The following is a 17425-nucleotide window of genomic DNA, read 5'->3' on the forward strand; positions in this document are numbered from 1 at the left end:
ATTTTAAGAAAAATTATATTAAAATGTTTTAACTTTCATTTTTATTAAAAGTTCATATTCATTAATTATAATTTACACATCACCTTTAATTTTAACATAATTTTGAATACTTCAAAAGAAAAATACTTTTTGAAAATATACATAAAATTTTTATTTTTAAATTTATTTACATACATATTTTAGATGAAAATATGTCTAAATTATACACACTTTGAGTTCTATTGCCTAATGCTTTAGGTCATTGAGATCATGATAGAAATATTAATAAAATATATGAAAGTGGAACTCAACACATTACGTAAATATTTTAAAACTGGAAACCAAAAAACAGGGCAAATTTCTGTCAAGCATGACTCACATAAAATTCCTGACCAATTTATTATATATTCTCTAATGAAAATTTAATTGCTATTTTTCTTTTTAATTAGCAGATTTTTCTCATCAATTCACAATATGGATAGGTCAGATGAAGTTCCTACAACCTCATATTCTTTATCAAATAAAGATACAATTACGTATCACAAAACATAATGTGCACACAGAGAGCAAATAAATGCAATTATAGCACTGAAGAAAGGGATGAATAAAGAACAATCGATAATATTCAATAAACATAAACAGTGCCAGTTGAGACCCTTACCGTGATGTTCTTAAAAGGATGATGTTATGTATCCAGAATTTGCCAGGCATAATGATGCTTTTTGGCTCACTATAAGCATAGTATTTACAGAAAACAATGGAAAATGTTTAGTACAGATGGTTTCAATTTTTGGTGCTAAAATAAACAAAAATAAAATGCAGATAAACATAATGAAGTAAATGATCACTCTCGAGGACAGAAAATGAGGCCACTTATTTCAGGAGTAATGAGATGAAGAAAGAAAACATACATAAAGTTTAAAAAGTTATTATTACTCAGTTCAGTCAGGTTGTACAAGCATCAAAATTCAAATAAAAAAAATGTATATTCATTACATGTATTGTTGAACTACCAGAAAAGGAAAACAAGTCAAAATGTATATATCTCACTGGTTTTACAGCAGTTGTGAAAATACGTTTAGACTTTACTGAAAAACTGAGAAAATAACTTGCAATTTTAGGTGTTGACTTAAGAGATTGATGAGAAAAGCTTAAAGGCTTGCCGAATCTCACTGACATGGCTGGCAAACAAAAAGATGAGTAAGCCAGGATTTTTACCAAAAGTCCAGAAGCATTTGTTTGTGCTATGTTCCACACGAACATAGTTGGAATTTATTGCTGGTGAAATGGGCTTATCTGCACCAATAGGAATGCTAGTCTTTGGAACAGTTCCAGAGATGAAATGCAGGGTTTCTGGATCTGCCCAAAGATGGATTACCATGATGGAACATGATATTTGACCCTATACCAAAATTTGACTCATAATGAGGTGTGTGCTACATTCTGTTAAAGCAACTAATTCCACTTAGAGAAGATCTAAGATGTACTAGGAGAGTTCAGCAAAATCGTATACCCAAATAAAAAGTGAATAATCATCAAAAATAAAATTAATTTTGAATTTGTGCTATCTGTATTTATTTGGCATGATCCATTGCTTACTTTTTTTTTTTTTTTTTTTTTGCAGTACACGGGCCTCTCACCGCTGCGGCCCCTCCCGCCGCGGAGCACAAGCCCCGGACGCGCAGGCCCAGCGGCCACGGCCCACCCGCCCAGCCGCCCCGCAGCATGTGGGATCCCCCCAGACCAGGGCACGAACCCGCGTCCCCTGAATTGGCAGGCGGACCCCCAACCACTGCACCACCAGGGAAGCCCCATTGCTTAATTTTAAAGAAGAAACAAAATAGATCTACTATAATATTCCACTTCAAAAGCCATTAAGGCAGCAGTCCCCAACCTTTTTGGCACCAGGGACCGGTTTCATGGAAGTTCAGGCAGTAATGGGAGCAACGGGGAGCGACGGTGAGCTTTGCTTGCTCGCGCGCCACTCACCTCCTGCTGTGCGGCCTGGTTCCTAACAGGCCACGGATACAGTCCATGGCCCAGGGGTTGGGGACCCCTGTGTTAAGGGACTTCCCTGGTGGCCCAGTGCCCAGCTTCGATCCCTGGTCAGGGAACTAGATCCGACATGCCGCAACTAAAGATCCCGAGGGCCGCAACGAAGATCCCACGTGCCACAACTAAGACCCGGTGTAGCCAAATATATAAATAAATATTTTTAAAAAGCTATTAAACTATATATTTTTAATTTTAGAGAATATTTTTCCAAATTGGAAGAAACTGATGTAAAATATGCAACAAAGTGATAATCTAATAAAATATAAAGAATTTAGAAAAAATGAAAATGTTTTCATGATTATGTATAAATATTTCCCAAACAAATTTTAGAAAGCCTATCTCTGGCAAATCACGGATCAGGGTATATTGCTAACTGAAGAGAGATTTTTAACAAATTGAATATCTAACTACTATTTTTAAGTTCTCTTTATAATACCTCAGCATTGAAAAGTTTGAAAGAAGATCCATGAATGGATCTAGATACTACTCTAGGGAACAATTTAAAGTATGGTACATGGGACTTCCCTGGTGGCACAGTCGTTAAGAATCCGCCTGCCAATTCAGGGAACACGGGTTCGAGCCCTGGTCCAGGAAGATCCCACATGCCGCAGAGCAACTAAGCCTGTGAGCCACAACTACTGAGCCCACACGCCACAACTACTGAAGGCTGCGCACCTAGAGCCCTTGCTCTGCAACAAGAGAAGCCACCGCAATGAGAAGCCCGCACACCGCAATGTAGAGTAGCCCCTGCTCGCCGCAACTAGAGAAAGCCCGTGCACAGCAACAAAGCCAAAAACAAATAAAAGTATTTTTTAAAAAATAAATTATGGTATAAAAATAGCAATTGTATAATGAATTAAAATATGTAATATTTTCTGTAATATAAATACAATTTACCACATGCAACCCTATCACAATATTTGAACATGTTATATAATATTTGCTGTATGTTTCTGAATTTAAGTAGTGCTTTAAAAACTTTATTGGCCATTCAAATTGCTATAGCCTCAGCAAAGTGGTTTCTCCAATTTGGAGAAAAAAGCTATCTAAGAACGTCAATGCCTCCAGAAAGATTACGTAATTTGGCACTCCTTAATAGAGCAGAAATTTTTTGAAAAATCTTGATTAAACAACCTAAGTAGAGATATCGCTGAAATCAAGGCGAGAAAAATTAAAATTTTGGAATAAATGTGTAATTGGTAACTTACATATGTCCTTATGACTCACCCAAACATGACCATCAACAGAACACCCAGGCCTGAGTGATAGTAATTAAATTCAGCTGTCTGATATTTGCCGAGTCGCAGTTATTTAAATCTGTAGCTTTGCACATTTTTTGTGGGGGGCATTTGTTTTGGCAGGCGGATTCAACAGTTGGTTTGCTTAATTTATAAGTTTTAGTTCATTGGAAACACAGAGTATAAGCCTCCATTTGTACTCACCCCTGAGCTCTGAAACGTGGGGCACAGGTCTGGCAGGTGTGTCCGTTTGCGCCCGTCATCGGAGGAACACAAGCGTGACACCAGCTCAGCATGGCAGGTGAAGGCTTCCTCCCCCACTACTGTGGTATCCAGCGTAGTATCTTGTCTTTGCAAGACAATAGCCTTCAGAGGATAGTTATACATGAAAATGGGTCCAAATATTATTTTTTAATGTTCCTTGAACCACAAATAATAAATTGCTTATGGAAGGACCCTGGAAAACAGAATCGCTGCTGGAGACACAGGATCTTTTCATTGAGATTCAAAAATAACAAAAAGGCTTCATACAGAGATTTTCTTCCTAAGAGTACAGTACAGAAGGGAGAAAAAAAGAGTAACCTTACAGTGGGGCACTCTGGCAAACATTACCTCAGCCAGGTGATCAAGGTCAGCCTCAGCAGTGACAAGTCTATTGATTGTATGTACCCCTGACCTAATGTGGTAAGAGGAACCCTTCACCTCTGTGATCTTTCTTACAAAACCCATAATCCCAGTCTAATCATGAGAAAACCGTCAGAGAAATCCTAATTTAGAGACATTCTACAAAATACCCTGCCGGGATCCCTCAAAATTGTCAATCTCAAAAAAAAATAAATAAACAAATAAAAAAGAAGGAAGATCTGAGAAACTCTCCTAGCCAGGAGGAGCCTAAAGAGATATGATTAAATGCAATACGGTGTCCTGGATGGGATCCTGGAACAGAAGGACATGAGGTTGAAAACTAGGGAAAGCTGAATAGAGTATGGACTTTAGTTAATAATAATGTATCAGTGCTGGTTCATTCATTGTGACAAGGGTACTACATCAATGTAAGAACGCATTAACAATAGGGGAAACTGGGTGTGGAGCATGTGGGAACTCTGTACTACATTTGCAACTTTTCTGTAAATCTAAAACCATTCTAAGGTTAAAAGTTTATTTTTTTAAAAATATAATAGAACACGTCTGAAGGACAAAATGGCCTCAAATGAGGCCTCTTAGCTGGAAAGGAGAACCTAAGAAGACACCGCAGAGAGAGAGGAAGGTAGGCTTGTGACCGTCAGCCAGGGCTCAGGTAGTCCTAGGAGACGCCTAGTCTGGGCAGAGCAGGGTATTGATTCTGGCACCGTTCTGCCTCCGCCATCCTGATGCCATGGACATGCTTTGTGGGAAACAGTCATGTGTATGTCACCAAGATCTGTAACTCCTGGAGCCTAAGACCATTTTCCCTCCAAGCAGCCTCTGACCTTAAAGGCACTGAGGGAAGGACCTTCCTGCCTCCGACCTTGAGCGGGCGCCATATCAAGTGATGGCCACAAGGTGGCGCATGAGACCATCAAGAGCAGCAGGCAGGCAGCGCAGTCCGCAGGTGGGCAGTTTGGACTCCGACCTTGGAGGGCAGGTCTGAGTTCCTGCTCCCCTAGAAGGGAGCAGGCAGCAAAACAACCACACATATGATTTTCAGGTCGCTGTGAGGATTGTAAGGGTGACTGAGGTTGTACCAGGTGTGTATTTCCAGAGTCACGGCAGTGAATAAAATGCAATACTACTCATTTTAATTTCTGATCTTTGTGCCAGGCACCTCTCTGATGGCAGACAATTTAGTCTTTTTGGGGTTAGGTTTCCTTCAGTCTCATAAAGCAAATGTTTTTTGTTGCTTTGGTTTAGGTTTTTTCACCTTCACTTTAAAATTGAACCAATCTAAGATCTACTGACCCGCACACAACCCCCATCCCAGGGGGACATCTTACATTAGGGAAAGTTTAAATCACAAAGTGGCACGAAGGCGAGGCAGTAGTCCTGGTCCCTGATCTCCCCCCACTGTCCTCTCAGCCCAGCACTGCCTCTGACCTCTCCCTGCTGACCTGGCTCACAGCTTGGCGCTGTGACGTAGAAGATTCGATGGGACTTCAGCCACCCTCCCGGCTCCCAGCAACACGCCTACTGGCTCTCATGCTCCACTCTCTCTCCTCAGGTACCTAAGAACATTCAGAGCCTCTCCAAACCACACTCTTGACCCTCCTGTGACTAGACATTCCATGTCCCCATTTTCACAGCTTCTCTATGCCTGGTGACATGAGGAGACACTATAAGGTTAACATCTCTTATGGACAATGTTTGTGTCCCCCCCAAATTCATTTGTTGAAACCCTACTCCCAATGTTATGGTATGAGGAGGTGAGGCCTTAGGGAGGTGATTAGGTTTGGATGAGGTCATGAGGACAGAGACCTCATGAATGGGATTGGTGCCCCCATAAAGGTCCCCAGAGAGCTTACTTTCTCTTTGCTCTCTGCCATGTGTGGATACCACAAGAAGTCTGTAGTCTGCAACCTGGAAGAAGGTCCTCATCAGAACCAACTGTGAGAAATAAATTTCTGTTGATTATAAGCCACCCAGTTTGTGGTATTTTGTTATAGCATCCCAAATAGAGGAAGACAATGTCTCCAAAGGACCGGGTAGAAAGTGAGCTACAAAATCTCTTTATTTCACACCCAAGGAATTTCAAATTCGAGGAAGGAATTTTCCTCCTGTCCTGGACATTCCTCATGACTCCTGTCAGTGCGTGTACGTGCGCGCGCGCGCGCGCACACACACACACACACACACACACACACACACACACCCCACGACAGGTCCGTGAGTGGGGAGGGGATGGGTCTTGCAGAGCACCCGTCTTCGTCCCCTCTCTGCAGTTCATCAGCTCTGCTGCTGCAGACTGGGGATCCTTTTGCCTCTCTCTCTTCCTTCCTATTCCTGGAATAGAAAAATAAACTCCCTTTGTGTCATATGAAAATCCATCCTGCTCCACTTTAGAGTGACAGAAATCAAGAACCTGGCATCTCTGTTTCACGGGGTGAATTGTTTCCACAGCTGTGGATGCTCTTTCCTTTAGTTTTCAAATAAGGAAGGATAACAGCTATTCCTGGCGGCTGAGAAATAGCACATCAGTTAGTACTTTAGAAAGCTATCCACGCTGACTTTGAAGAAAAGAACGCCAGAAAAAGAAAATGGGTTTATGCTAATGATAGCAGATAAGAGCTTAGAATTACTGTACTTTAAATATTTAAGAAACTGTGCCCTTTGGGGGTGACATGTACAGCATGGGAAGGACAGTCAATTATATTATAACTTTGTGTGGTAAACAGAGGTATCATGGTGATCATTTTGTAATGTATGGAAATATCAACTCATTATAGTGTGCACCTGGAACTAAAATAGTGTTGTAAGTTATACTTCAATTTAAAAAAACAGAAAGGACATGTAATCTCAGTATTCTAATGGGTTCTGCGGTGAACAATGTTTACATCGTTACAATGATGCAAGCGCTAATTATTGATATAATTAAAAGCATGATAAAATTTGGGGGAGAGGATGAGGAAGAAGAGGTGAGGTTTTAAATCTTAATCTCTTATAACATTTATAAATTTAAAAAATCGCTTCTTTCTTTTCTTTGTATTCTATCTATATGATATGATAGATGTTAACTAAACCTATTGTGATAACAATTTCACGATATATATAAATCAAACCATCATGCTGTATGCCTTATAAACTTATACAGTGATGTATGTCAGTTATTTCTCAATAAGACTGGGGAAGAAAAGAAATTGTGCCCTTATTTTATACTCAAGACGCTCAAGTCAGACCTTTCTAGTTCTATGTAGAAATGGCACGTTTGAATTGTGCTTTTCCAAATCTTGGCCTGGTTTGGGGTCCATCACGGAACATCAAGAGGCAGAGTGGGTAGCCACTTTTTATTGAAGTATAGTTGATTTACAATGTTATATTACCTTCAGGTGTACAGCATAATGATTCAGTATTTTTACAGATTATATTCCATTAAAAGTTATTACAAGATAATGGCTATAAATTCCCTATGGTATATAATACATCCTTGTTGCTTACCTATTTTATATGTAGTAATTTGTATCTCTTAATCCCATACCCCTACTTTGCCCCCCTCCCCTCTCCCCACTGGTATCCACTAATTTGTTTGCTCTATCTGTGAGTCGTTTCTGCTTTGCATATACATTCATTTGTATTATCTTTTGGATTCCACATGTAACTGACATCATACAGTGTTTGTCTTTCTCTGTCTGACATTTCACAAAGCATGATATTTTCTAGGTCTATCCATGTTGCTGCAAATGGCAGAATTTCATGCTTTTTTATGGCTGAGTGATATTCCATATATACATATATAACTCCCATGTGGTGTTATATAGATGTATGTCCCACATCCTAACTTCCATGTGGTGATTAATTTTATTTTAATTTTTAAATTTAATTTTTAAATTTTTCATTTTATTTTTATTATTTAATTTTTTAATTTTATAAACTTGACTGGACCACGAGGTGCCCAGATTAAACATTATTTCTGGGTGTGTCGGTAAGGGTGTTTCCGCATAAGATTAACATTTGGATGGATCGAGTCAGTAAAGCAGATTGCCCTCCCCAACATGGGTGAGCATCACCCAATCTGCTGGGGGGCTAAATAAAACAAATAGTAGAGGAAAGGAGGATTTATTCCCTTCCCCTGCCTGCATTAGCTGGAACATCAGTCTTCTCCTTCCCTTCCTTGGACTCAGCTCCCCAAGTTCTCAGACCTTCAGACTCCGACTGGGATTATACCACTGATTTTCCTGGGTCTCCAGCTTGCAGATGGTAGATCCTGGGACTTCTTAGCCTCTATTTGTTATGATAGATAGATAGATAGATAGATAGATCACATAAATATGTATTATAAATATAAATAGGAAGATAGATAGCTAGAGACACCTATTGTTTATGTTTTTCTACAAAACCCTAATATACCCCAGTATCTCAATATAACTGTATATAAAGATAAAATCTTTAAAGAGTTAAGTAAGTTAAAATTAGGTCGTTAGGGTGGGCCCTAATCCAATACAGCTGGTATCCTCCTAAGAAGAAGAAATTAGAACACAAACACACCCAGAGGGGTGATGATGTGAAGACATGGAGAGAAGATTCCATCAACAGGCCTCAGAGGAAACGAGCCCTGCCAGCTCCTTGATCTCAGACTTCTAACCTTCAGAATTGTGAGGAATTATATCTCTGTTGTTTCAGCCACCCGTCTGCGGTACTTTGTTATGGCAGCCCTAGCAGACTAATACAGGGACATCAGTGTCCTACAGAAGCCAGAGCCGTTCTCCATTCAGCTTAACATACCTGGAGTTGGAGATGCTGAAGGAGGAGTCAAGGAAGTAAAGCAGCTGCAGGTCTAGCTGCTGCTTCACACCAATGGGGTGAGTCAGCAGATCAGCAAGAACGTGTGTGGGCTCTACAGCCTGTGTGAGCTGCTGCTTCCCTTCTGCCCTCTGAATCCCCCACAAAAGTCTTGGGACCCACCCTAACTAGAAACGTACAGGAAGAGGAATTCTGGGAAGGCAGTTCAGCTTAAGCAAGTTGGCATATCACAAAGTCAACGTAATCACCCAACACGGAGCTTAGCCCCTTCTACCATTTCCGTTACAACAACGGTCCTCAGCTGGGCTGATTTCGCCCCACGGTGGGATATTTGACAACGTCTACGTATACTTTTAGCTGTCACAACTGAGAGGTGGGGCTGTTACTAGTATCTAGTGGGTAGAAGTCAGCGATGATCCTAAACTCCCTTCAACACCTGGAGCCCTCATGAATTATCCAGTCCCCAAATGCCAGTCATCCCAAGGTTGAGAAACCCTGCCTTACAACAAGTCCTTCATACCAAGAATTCTTTCTTTTTTTAAAAAAATACCTATCCATCATTTCCTATTACTCTCTTTAAAAAAAAAAAAAAAAGATTCCTTTTTACTGCATTTTTAAAATTTATTTTATTTTTTAAATTTATTTATTTTTGGCTGCGTTGGGTCTTTGTTGCTGTGCGCAGGCTTTCTTTGATGCAGTGCGCGGGCTTCTCATTGCGGTGGCTTCTCGTTGCGGAGCACGGGCTCTAGGTGTGCGGGCTTCAGTAGTTGTGGCATGTAGGCTCAGTAGTTGTGGCTCACGGGCTTAGTTGCTCCATGGCGTGTGGGATCTTCCAGGACCAGGGCTCGAACCCATGTCCCCTGCATTGGCAGGTGGATTCTTAACCACTGTGCCACCAGGCAAGCCCCATACCAAGATTTCTAAGTCTTAGCAGACGTAATGCAGACTGAGCTGGGGAGAGGGGCGTGGACAGTCAGGCTGCACAGTGCCTGGCACACCATCATCTGTTCTGCTTCTCCTTTTTTCCTCCCTTTGCTCTTCACTCCCCCCTCCCACAATCCCAGGAGCTCCATATTCTTCCCCTCTAGCTTCAAAGTAGTTTTCCCCTTCTCTAAAATCTTAACATCCTCCAACATCCTGAAACTCAGGATTCCATCTTACACCTCAAAGAGTTATCAAAATATTTTTCCTAAACAATGCGACTTCTAAATCTTGCAATTTCAGTTGACTTGTTTTCCTTTTTTGCTTATCTATATTTCTCATTTTTCCCCCACTGAAAAGATATTTTTAGTAGAGGAAAACAGTATGTCTTTGGGGGGGAGGGGAAATATATAACAACATGAAAAAATTCTTACAAAGTAATACCAAATGAACAAAGTATCAAATTTAGTTGTGTACACTGTATGACTTTATTTTTAAAGTGAAAAACAAAAAACAAAAAACCCTAAAATGCACAGGGAACAGCAATAGGGACAAATGACTAGAAAGAAATATTGATACATCAATATGATGTTTAGTTTAGGAAATCAAACAAGAAGTGACTTTGTTTTCTCTGTAGGTGTTTTTCCTAATTTTTAAAAATTAACACAGTGTACATACCCTGACTTAGAGTGGAGGACAGACCTTTAATTCTGATGGATGTCACTCCCATTATTAGGTTACATTATATGGCAGAAGTGAAGGGATTTTTACAAATATAAGGTCCCTAGTCTGTTGACTTTGAGTTAATCAAAAGACAGGTTATCCAGGGAGGGCCTGACCTAATCAGATGAGCCCTTTAAAAGACAGTTTACCGTCCAAAGATTTGAAGCAACAGACTCTCTTTCTGCTGGCCTTGAAGAAGCAGTGAGTTTGTTGCCATGGGTTTTATCGCTTCAAAGAGATGAACTCTGCCAATATCCACATGAGCTCAGAGAAGGAACCTAGGTCTGAGACCCCTCAGTTGCAACCTTGTGAGACCCTAATCAGAGGACTCATTTAAACTATGCCGGGACTCCTGACCCATGGAAACTATGAGATGATAAATGTGTTTTTAATCTGCTAAATTTGTTGATCAGCAATAGAAAACTAATACAACAGCCAATGAAAAACATACATTTTAATAAATAAACTTTAGGCTGGAAACAAAGCGATCAGGGTCTATATCACCATCATTAACCCGCTATATGATCTTAAACAAGTCACTTCTTAAGGCATGAGGTTTTTAAAATATGTAATGTGAGAGACAAAAGCTTGAAAATTCTATGATTCTAAATCTTGCCACAATAAACTCTCAGTTACTGTGCTTTTCTCCTGTCTTGCTGGTAATGGCGTCTTGTAGTGCTAGAGATAAGTAGCCCATTAGTTAGGTTTTCAAAATCTTTTCATAATAAGGAGATTCTCTTTATAACGCTATTTATTCTGCAAGACGCGGTACTTGCCTCACTACAACCCAATTATAATTTTGGAATAAAATATGTAACAAAATCCTTAAGATCAAATACATACAAACTAAAATAGCACAAAGGAATATTTTATGAAAAGGGAAAAAGTCCAACAAAAGACGGATTAAACTGGATGTACGCTTCTTCGAATCTAGAATTGGTTTTTGGAAAGGTCTTAAGACAATCAGGAAATAAGTGCAAGCAGTCTAGCTAGAGGACAGATACAGGAAAGTGCGGGAGTGCCCAAGCAGTATAATTGCACCTGAAGCAGAATGTATGTGCCGTGGGCTGAATTGCATGCACCCTCCCCCCAAATTCATATGTTGAAGACTTAGACCCCCCAATGTGATGGTATTTGGAGATGGAGCCGTTGGGAGGTGATTAGATGAGGTCATGAGGGTGGGGTCCTGTGATACATTTAATGTCCTTATAAAAAGAGACATCAGAATCTGAGGGCACACTCACTCACTCTCCGTGCCTTGTGAGGACACAGCAAAAAGACATCTGTTTGCAAGAAAGCTCTCACCAGAATACAACCATGCTGGCACCTTGATCTCAGACTTCCAGCCTTCAGAACTGTGAGATATAAATTCTGTTCTTTAAGCCACCCAGTCTATGGTATTCTGTTATGGCAGCCCAAGCTGCCCTAATACATATATGTTAGGGGGGAATATATAAAATTGGAGTTGTAGAGGACAGGAGAGAAAAAAAGGTGTTTGGTGGTCACATGGGGAAATTTTAACTCATTACCCATGGTTATAGGAAAACTTTGTAAGTTTTTAAGTGAGAGAGTTTGAGGAAAATGAATCTGATGATGGTCCCATCAGCAAGTTTATGTGACATGAAGTAATAAGGGTTATGACTAGGATGGTGACTATGGAAATAGAAAAGAAAGTAGAACTTTCAAGAAACATTAGGGGACAAGAATTGCCAGGACTTGGAGATGAATTTAATTGTTATTAAACTATGAACTCCGTTCTTAAGCCTGACAAGTGAGAAATACTGATGAGGAAAATGGTGGAGGCCTGGCTAATTAGCATGGAGGAGTTGACGTAGGGACCTGGCTCTCATTACTGGAGGTACCTGTCCTGCCTACTCCCTGGCTAAACTCCCAAGGTCTTCTGGAGAATCCATAAATAACTAAAAATGGTTTCTGGTACCTTTAGTGACACTGCTCAAGGACAGAATACCCAGGTCGCCCTCTTTCTTAGTCGCCACCTAATCGGTGCTTTTAAAAAATTGCTAAAAATGTTCACAGTTTCCAGATGGTCTCCAACTTTTTCCTCCCCTCTCTTTCTTTATCATAAATCCTTTTTTTCCTTTATTCCTTGACTTAGCACAAAAACCACTCCCTCGTATGTGTACATGCACTCCTTTTGCATGTATATTTGTGTACAAAATATAGAAATGTCTCTAAATGATTCTGTGATACAAGGATGGATGCCTTCTTCCTCTTCATTCTTGGTCTCTGAAATCAGTCTCCAGGTTGAAATACTGGTGCCCACACTCAGCTTGGGGAAGTTACTAAACATTTCTATGCCTCAGTTTCTCTGTCTACAAAATAGGGAAAATTGAAGTACCTTCCTCATATTACTATTAACATCAAGCTTAAATGACAACTGCATATGTAAAGTGCTACCACAGTGCTAGGGACACTGCGAGTGCACAGCAAAGCTGAGTTACTACGATTAGGAACTCAGCAAACCTAGGATCTGTCCAGATTGTCAGTAGGAGTGGAATAAATAGAGAGAAATAATAAGCACCCTTTGAAAATGAATAGGTACATATTTGCAATGTCTTATGAGTCAAAGTATTTCAAAATAAAAAGTTATTTTTAAAAACATGAACAAGGACAGCCTGATAAGAAGTTCTCCCCATGACCTTTGCCCCTCTCCTCTAGTTACCTTTCACACAAGAGGTAGAATTCAAACTGCCCGACCACAATTGGTCATTAATGCATATGTGCTGGATAAAAGTCTGACAATAATAAGACCTTACTCTTTGGTCTTCTGTTGACAGAATCCTTTCTTATTTTATTGCTTTTAATTTTCATGACAGGTCTGAGAAGTAAGGCAAGTGTAGTGATTCTGACTTTGTAGATTAAGAAACTGAGCCTCAGGGAGGTTCCATAAATTGACAAAGTTCCCTGGCTGAGCTGGCAGATGACACAATCCAGAGTAGGACCCAGGTCTGTCCTACAACACGGCTTTTTTCTTAGTAGCACATGAGACTACTTTTTTAAGAAGTGTTTTTTTTTTTACTATATTTTAAAATGAGGCGTATATTAGTTTCCTATTACTGCTATCACGAGTTACCACAAATGTAGTGCCTTAGAACACAAATTTATTCTCTTACAGTTCTGGATGTCAGAAGTCCAAAAATAGGCCTTCAAAGGCTAAAATCGCCAAGTTGGCAGGGCTGTGTTCCTTCTGGAGCTTCTAAGGGATAACCCATTCCTTGCCTTTCCAGCTTCTAGAGGCTTCTAGAGGCTGTCTGCATTCCTCACGACCCCCTTTCAGCAACAGCATCCCTCCAACCTCTGCCTCCATCATCACTTCTTCTCTTTCTGACTTGGAGCCTCCTGCCTCCCTCTTGTAAGGATGCTTGCGATTATGTTTAGGACCATCTGGATAATCCAGGAGAATCTCCCCATCTCAAGAGCCTTAACCACATCAGCAAAGTCCTATGCCTTGTAACGGGGGTCCCCAACCCCTGCGCGGTGGACTGATACCAGTCTGTGGCCTGTTAGGAACCGGGCTGCACGGCAGGAGATGAGCGGCGGCGAGGGAGCGAAGCTTCATCTGCCGCTCCCCATGGCTCCTCATGGCTCCCTATCACTTGCATTACTGCCTGCACCATCCCCCCACCCCCCGTGGAGAAATTGTCTTCCACAAAACTGGTCCTTGGTGCCAAAAACGTTGGGGACCGCTGCCTTACAAGGTGACATATTCCCTGGTTTGGGGATTAGGACATGAACACCTTTGGCGGGGGTCATTATTTTGCCTGCCCCAAGGTATCATTCCATACAGTAAAATGCATGGATGTTAAGGGCATGGTTCTATGAATTCTGACAAATAGATATACTCATGTGAACCACACACTAATCAGACTACTGAAGATTGCACCATCCAAAATGTCCCTCTTGCCTCTTTCCAGCGGCCCTACCTACCCTCACCGGAAGCAGCTGCTATTCTGAGTGCTGTCACTATAAATTAGTTTCACCTGTTCTCAAGCTCCATAGAATGGAATCATAAACAAGGTACTCTCTTTTGTGTCTGGTTTCTTTCACTCACCATAATGTTTTTGTGATTCATCCATGATGTGTACAAACCAGTCATCTTTCCTTTTTCTTTTTTTTTTTTTTTTGCTGAGTAATATTCCATTGTATAAATATACTACCGCTTGTTTATCCATTCACCAGAAGGTGGACATTTTAAGTTATTGTAAGATCTTCCCTATTGTGAATATAGCTACTATGAACATTTTTGCACAAGACATTTTGTGGACATGATCTCATCTCTCTTGAGTACATACTTAAGAATGAAACTCCTGAGTTATACAGTAGGTGTATGTTTCAACGTATAAGAAAAATTTTACTCAACAGTTGAAAGCCTTTACAGCCCCACCAGTTGTATTCTCTTTAAAATATATGTACTGCAGGGGCTTCCCTGGTGGTGCAGTGGTTGAGAGTCTGCCTGCCGATGCAGGGGACATGGGTTCGTGCCCCGGTCCAGGAAGATCCCACATGCCGCGGAGCGGCTGGGCCCGTGAGCCATGGCCACTGAGCCTGCACGTAAAGAGCCTGTGCTCCGCAACGGGAGAGGCCACAACAGTGAGAGGCCCGCATACCCCCCCCAAAAAAATAAATATATATATATATACTGCAAATATTTTCTTCTATTTTCTCTATGATTCATTCATTCATTTCCTCAGAGGTTTTAATATAAAGAGATAAATAGATATAAAAATGGATATAGATGTGTGTGGCTGTGCACATGTATATTATGGGTGTGTGTATGCATTCATATGTATGCACATGTTTATATGCATATGTAGACACACACACACGCACACGCACACACACGCACACACACACTCCCCAACTCAATCCACTAAGAGATTTTGGAAGCATTAAACCCACAGTAGCAATGAGTATTCCTGGAATGTAAACACCATTCTCCACTGAAAGAAAGCAGGCTTCCTTGGAGAAATGGCTGATTCCAGGGCTGGGTTAGGAAAAGCAGAAAATATATAAATAGTTCAAAATGTAAGGGGATGCTCAAATAATGATGGGGACATGTCAGAAAGATACAGGACTCAGTTTGAAGGAGCACCCACTGGCCAAATATAAGATGATCTGAATCTCAAAATATAATGATAGTGAAGATTATAAACTATTGAATAAAGAATCTATGAATTTGCACCAATGTAAATTAATTAAATAAATAAATAAGAAGAGAAAGCTCTGCCTACACGAGAAAGCTAATAAAAAATGTAGAAATAAAGATGGAATTAGAAAATAACCATTTGGCAACCATCATGTTCATTATAGGTTCAGGCAAGAATCATGAATACACATGGTAAAACTAGTGGGTGAATGTTTGAGGGATGATGAGATGTTGACATAGTCTCAAAGTATCCTCTACAAGACATGTATTAATTATAAAAGGTAAATATAGTGGAAACATCCCTCCTTAACAACTGATTAAAATGATCACTGCCAGGATTTGGACTAACCAATAGCACTTGGCTCCTGATGTGATGCACTGAGAAGAATTTAACATCACTTCTGAGGTGTTCTTGCCAAACGTGCATAACCTGAATCTAATCATGACACAAACTGAAATTAGGGCACATTCTGTGAAATAACATGTTATACACTTTAAAAATGTCAATATAGTGAGGTTCAGGAACACACACACACACACACACACACACACACACAGCCTCAGGAACTGTTCCAGGTTAAAGGATACTAATGAGACATGACAAACTAGATACACCTCACGATCTTGGATTTTCCTTTGTTAAAAAAGACATCATTGGGGGCTTCCCTGGTGGTGCAGTGGTTGAGAGGCCGCCTGCCAAGGCAGGGGACACGGGTTCGTGCCCTGGTCCGGGAAGATCCCACATGCCGCGGAGCGGCTGGGCCCGTGAGCCATGGCCACTGAGCCTGCACGTCCAGAGCCTGTGCTCCGCAACAGGAGAGGCCACAACAGTGAGAGGCCCGCATACCCCCCCCAAAAAAATAAATATATATATATATACTGCAAATATTTTCTTCTATTTTCTCTATGATTCATTCATTCATTTCCTCAGAGGTTTTAATATAAAGAGATAAATAGATATAAAAATGGATATAGATGTGTGTGGCTGTGTACATGTATATTATGGGTGTGTGTATGCATTCATATGTATGCACATGTTTATATGCATATGTAGACACACACACACGCACACGCACACACACGCACACACACACTCCCCAACTCAATCCACTAAGAGATTTTGGAAGCATTAAACCCACAGTAGCAATGAGTATTCCTGGAATGTAAACACCATTCTCCACTGAAAGAAAGCAGGCTTCCTTGGAGAAATGGCTGATTCCAGGGCTGGGTTAGGAAAAGCAGAAAATATATAAATAGTTCAAAATGTAAGGGGATGCTCAAATAATGATGGGGACATGTCAGAAAGATACAGGACTCAGTTTGAAGGAGCACCCACTGGCCAAATATAAGATGATCTGAATCTCAAAATATAATGATAGTGAAGATTATAAACTATTGAATAAAGAATCTATGAATTTGCACCAATGTAAATTAATTAAATAAATAAATAAGAAGAGAAAGCTCTGCCTACACGAGAAAGCTAATAAAAAATGTAGAAATAAAGATGGAATTAGAAAATAACCATTTGGCAACCATCATGTTCATTATAGGTTCAGGCAAGAATCATGAATACACATGGTAAAACCAGTGGGTGAATGTTTGAGGGATGATGAGATGTTGACATAGTCTCAAAGTATCCTCTACAAGACATGTATTAATTATAAAAGGTAAATATAGTGGAAACATCCCTCCTTAACAACTGATTAAAATGATCACTGCCAGGATTTGGACTAACCAATAGCACTTGGCTCCTGATGTGATGCACTGAGAAGAATTTAACATCACTTCTGAGGTGTTCTTGCCAAACGTGCATAACCTGAATCTAATCATGACACAAACTGAAATTAGGGCACATTCTGTGAAATAACATGTTATACACTTTAAAAATGTCAATATAGTGAGGTTCAGGAAC

Source organism: Grampus griseus, assembly GCF_964374135.1.
Source record: "Grampus griseus genome assembly, chromosome: 2".
Classification (NCBI taxonomy): Eukaryota; Metazoa; Chordata; class Mammalia; order Artiodactyla; family Delphinidae; genus Grampus; species Grampus griseus.